This window comes from Coenobita brevimanus, chromosome 78, assembly GCF_032717465.1.
Source record: "Coenobita brevimanus isolate Jiangsu-jjx chromosome 78, ASM3271746v2, whole genome shotgun sequence".
Classification (NCBI taxonomy): Eukaryota; Metazoa; Arthropoda; class Malacostraca; order Decapoda; family Coenobitidae; genus Coenobita; species Coenobita brevimanus.
The window spans coordinates 26,145,795-26,151,794 of NC_137031.1; positions in this window are offsets into that span (position 1 = coordinate 26,145,795).

A 6,000-nucleotide genomic window follows, 5' to 3' on the forward strand; every position below is an offset into this window, starting at 1 on the left:
AAAATCAGAAAATCAGTACAAATGCTAGTATGCTAGGTATGAAAAATACAAAGTAGGGATTGACCTGTTAAGTAGTTACTGCATGAATAGTGGAGAAGCGCTACTTGAAATTTGAGACTGGGGCGTGTTCTCTGAATCAGGATACATTCAGCAGTGATGAAGTCAGAGCAGGACTGGCATGAGGTTAGTATCTGAAAATCAGTGGAAGAAAATGGGCGATCAGAAAGGTGAGAGTGCTCTCAAATAGAAGAATAAGAGGGTTTAGAAAGGAGCTTTCCAGTATGAGTGGATTTACCTTGATGCTCAAGAATTCGGTGGAGCAGCCAGTGCCATGTCGACCCCACGTATCTATCAGGAATATAAATAAACCACATTGTACCAGAGGTTATTGGGAAGAGAAGAGGAATGTTTAAGAAAGCTGCCAATAGAACTCTGGTTTGTCAAGATTATCTAAGAAATAATTAGTGGATTACAATCACAGAGAAGTTTATTTAGTGTTTTCCTCATTTTGCAACTTAATGAACCTAGGTAGGGGAACTTGATATATAGACACTCCTTATCGACAATGTGAACCCAATTATTTGGGAAAAGCTTTGAATTTAGAAACCTGCTCAACAGTTTCTCAAATATATGGATGGGGTTCTTTATATTGGCAATACAGGTTACAAATTACAGAGTGGAAAGTGAGCCACGGGGAGCAACAGTTGTACGCCCTATTGAACAAGGTTGTTATCCGTTTTATAAAGATCTGATTTTTTTTTTTTTTTTTGTTACCATAACACAGCAAAAACGGCGCAAGGTAGGGCAATTTTTGTTAGAGCAAAGTACCAATAAAATGCTCTAACTTAAAGAATAAAACAATTTCCAGCCCAATCGGCCACCGGTTCCCAAGCTATGCCTCATTTTAGGCCTTTGGCTTTGAATTTAGTAATTGCTTTTACTGGAGGGGATGGATTCGTCTTTGGTCCGGCACTGAAATTACCAGCATGACATAAGAGAGAAGAGTGACGTGTTTATTGTATTATGACTCTCTCGCCTCTGCTTCCTCCCTCCTTATACTCCTAATTTTGTTTACTACAGTGCTATAGTGTAATTTAGTATAATAGCAAACACAATTATCCTCTCTCTCTCTCTCTCTCTCTCTCTCTCTCTCTCTCGTCTCAACGGGTGTTCCAGAGGAATAAAAAAAAGGGAAAATTCCTCACTCCGTCTCGTTCATGGCATGGCTATTTCAAATTTGTTACCGTTTGACTGAAAACGGGAACTGAGTTGACGTCGAGCGGAGGCCGCTGAAGGCGGCCTTTAAGCGAGTACTGTTAATCTTAAAACTGTACGGGATGAAACTGACGAAGCTTGTGCCTAGGCTTCATAATCGTCTCACTAATATTAAACCTATTTTTTACCGAAGGTACGTGGACGACACATGTCATATTTAAAATCCCTGCTCTCATAAATTCATAAATTTTTGGATTATATCAGCTCCCTACATCCCAACATAAATTTCACTCAGCAAAAGTGTAAAAGATAAAATTCTTCCATTCCTGGACAATCTAATTAACAATCATTCCACTCACTTATCCACGAGTGCTTACCGCAAAACCTACTTTCACCGGCGCAAGCATGAACTTCATTTTCACTCCGTACAGTTTTAAGATTAACAGTATAATAACCTTGCTCAATAGGGCTCCTCGTGGCTCACATTTCACTCCGAAATTTGATTCTTAAAAACCTGTTTTGCCAATATCGGTACAGAGGTGACCTGCAGTCCTACCGGACCCAGGTTTAAATCCCCGCTAGGGCAGGGAACAGTTTAAGGTTTTGAATTTCATAAAAAGCAGACTTTATCGATCTACCAGAAGAACCGCCGACATGTAGTAAAAATACCCCCGCTAATACCAGTACATCAGTCCTGAATGAGGCAGCCCTAGCATGTATTCAATGTGGACGGTGGGTGTTAGCGCCGAAGTGGTGACATGTGGAGGTGTGTGGTACGTAGGAGGACTACTGGGCCTTGGGAGCAGGCTGCGAAGCCTATGCCCAGAGTCGGACACATAAAATTATATATATATATATATATATATATATATATATATCTATATATATATATATATATATATATATATATATATATATATATTGCCAAACGCCTCAATCCCGTCTGGAGTGGCCACAAACAAATCGCCTCCAAGTCGCCCTGTCCCCCGCCATTTCACTGCCCTGCTCCCAACTCACACCCCCCTCTCTCATATACCTCTCCACCCCATCCCTCCATCTCATCCTCGGCCTCCCCCTCCCTCTTCCCCCCTCCACCTCACTCACATACACTCTCTTCGTCAGTCTTTCACCCTCCATCCTCTCCACATGGCCAAACCACCTCAGTGTGTTCCTCATAACGCTTCCTATCACATCCACATCCACACCACAACGCTCCTTTATATCCTCATTCGTCAGCCTGTCTCTCCACGTGACTCCAAAGGCTCCTCTTAAATAACTCATTTCCACTGCTCTCACTCTTGACTTGTGTCCTTCCAACAATGTCCAAGCTTCACTTCCGTACGTTAGAGTTGGTATCACAATACTGTCATGTAGTAACTTTTTCACTTCCATGCTCACTTCCCTGTTTCTTATCACTGCTTTCAAAGAACCAGCAACCTTTCTTCCCTGCTGTACCCTTTCAAGCACTTCACCCTCCAAACCTCCATCCTTACTCATCACACTACCCAAGTACTTAAACGTACTCACATTTTCCAGTTCCTCACCATCCAACCTCGCTGTACATTCACTAACTTCACCTCTCTCAAAGACCATCACTTTACTCTTCTCTACATTCACCTTTAGATTCCGTTTCTTACACACTCTCTCAAACTCATCCACCAAGCCTTGCAGCTCCCCTTCGTCTTCACTCAACAACACAGTATCATCTGCAAACAACAGTACAGGGAGTTTCCAAACACTATCTTCTCTCACCAGGGCCACTCCAACATCCACTACCCTACCTTGTACCTCTTTTATTACCCCATCCATGTACAGATTGAACAACCATGGAGACATGACACATCCCTGTTTCAAACCAACTTTCAAAGAGAAAAATTCACTTAGTTCACCATCCACACGCACTACAGCCTTCGCACCATCGTACATACTCTTCACAGCATTCAACAACTTCCCATCTACTCCATATATTCTTAACACTTTCCACAATCCTTGTCTATCCACCCTGTCATATGCTTTCTCCAAATCCATGAAAGCCGCATACAACTTCTTTCCCTTCTCTAAAAACTTTTCCACTAAAGATCTAAGAATGAATATCTGATCTACACAACCTCTTCCCTTCCTAAGGCCTCCCTGTTCTTCTCCAACTAATTTCTCTGTTCTTTCTCTAGCTCTGTCTATAAGTATCCTATATATATATATATATATATATATATATATATATATATATATATATATATATATATATATATATATATATATTATATCTTGGGGAAAATACTAAACAGGTTTCTAAACTCAAAGCTTTCCTCAAACAAGGAGGTTCACATTGTCGATAAAGAGTGCTTATATACCAGGTTCCCATACCTAGGTTCATTAAGTTACGAAATCACGAAAACGCCAAACAAACCTCCGTGATTATTATCTGCAAATTAATTCTAAGATAATCTTGACAAACAAGAGCACTATTGGCAGTTTTCTTAAACATCCTTCTTGTCTTCCCACTAACCTGCGGTCGAATGTGGTTTATTTATTTTCATGTTCTAGCTGCAGTGCTACATACTTTGGGTCGACCTCGCATTGGCTGCTCCATCTAATTCATGAACAGGAAGGTGAATCCACTAGGACTGGAAGGTACCTCTCTAAACCCTCTTATTCTTCTACCAGAGAGCACCCTCACTTTTCTGATCACCTTTTTTCTTCCACTGATATTCAGATACTAACCTCATGCCAGTCCTACTCTGACCTCATCACTGATGAACCTATCGTGATTCACAGAACACGACCCAGTCTCAACAGTTCGTCTAGAGCCACCCCACTATTCACGCAATAACTACGTTAACAAGTCAACTCCTACTTTTTCATACCTTTCGTAGTAGCCTTTGTACCGGTTTTCCGATTATGCAAAGAGTATAACCATGCTACTTTTTTACTTTACCATTTTTATCTGATTCCCATTTGTTTATTTTTTTTATAGTGGTAGGTGGTGGCGACCATCATCTACTCACTTGATGTAGTGTTGCCTACTTCTTCCTTAGCCTTTATCATTCTTTTCCTGAGAATGCCCTCCTCTCTTCCTATTTCTCCCATCTTTCCTGTCCCTTCTTATTGCTTTTCTTTCCTTTACAGGTGGCTTTACATTGAGTGACAAGCCCAGTGGTTTCCTGTAAGCCAAGAAACCATTTACAACTCTGGGTGGTAACCATATTACCAAACCATACGTGCTCCCTACGTGTAAACTAGTGGGTTGATGGAGGGTTAGTGCCCCTCCCCGTAAAACAAATAACTCAGAGTCAAATGGCCACCCCTTACGGGATTATGGCGTCCGGCAATGGAGAGATAGAGATTATTTTTTTTATTTTCTTATGTAAACTTCTGTAATATATCTTAAAAAAAAAAAAAAAAAACAGGTTCTATGTTTTTCCTGACATTGATTGTTGTCTTTTAAACTTTTAGATCCACTGATGACTGAGACTGTCTCCGAAACGTACGGAATAGTAAAGATGCTGCTTATCAGAACGTGTGTATATATATATATATATATATATATATATATATATATATATATATATATATATATATATAAAATCCATCATCCAAACCTACGTTGCATCCTGAGGAGCGTAGGAGGCCGGGGCTAGGAAAGTTGGTCCTGACATTTTAGATGAGAGTGACCAGCCTCACTCATCCCTAAGTGGCATTAAGTGAGCAGTAAACCCCAACTATCTCTTGGATATAAACCTTCACCGGCTCAATCCGATTGGAATGCCATAATTACCCACTAAACCACCAGGCGCCAATACATACATACATTAAGTTTTGGGGTCCCGGCGCACCCCAAAACTTAATGGTGGATGTTTGCCATATGCATAATATTATCTCTACTAAACTTTGTACATATGTTACCCAGGACACGGCACATGGAGACAACCCACAAAGGTTGCCTTTTTGTGTGTGTGTTTTTTTTTTTTTTTTTTTTTACAAAATTGTTTCATTTTTTTTTTTTTTTTTTTTTTTTTTTGAGTATGGAAGTAATGATCCAACACTTATCTGAATGTCTGATTGTTAGTATTCTTGTAACAGGTTCTCAACATAAGTCCATATATCAAGAAAATTATCATGATCATAAAAGACTATTCTTATAATGTTCAAATTTGATACAAAGATATGTTGTTTTAAGTATTACACAAATATAAAGAAAACTTAATTTTATCATTAGAAAACAACTAAATGATCAGTACACATCTGATAAATACAAAGAAAAGTGACTTCTGTAAAGAGAAAACAACAGTAAAACTATCCTTATAATGTTCATCATCAGCGTCGAATACAGATAAATCACCGTCTGAATCATTGAGGAATAAAACTTTGATACTTATATTGACATTGTCCTTAATATTTATAATCTTACATATCTGACAAAAATATATTTAAAAAATTAGTCACACGAAAGGTCAGGTGGGGTCCCGGTGGATCCCACTAGTCATTTATTGCAATGTCACGCCTAAATGGTACAAGATTTTTTGCTCAGATTTTTTGTGCATATAAAATAAGCATCTACAATAAAAGTCATGGGAGGCCAGGGTGTGAAAATAAAAACTGGCTTAATGGCAACATTATAAAAACATGCTGGGGTCCGCAGGGACCCCACTGGCTCACGAAGGGTTATATATATATATATATATATATATATATATATATATATATATATATATATATATATAAGAGGGAGGAGGAGGGGGTATCTATATATCTATCTATCTATCTAGGTAGATAGATAATTATTTA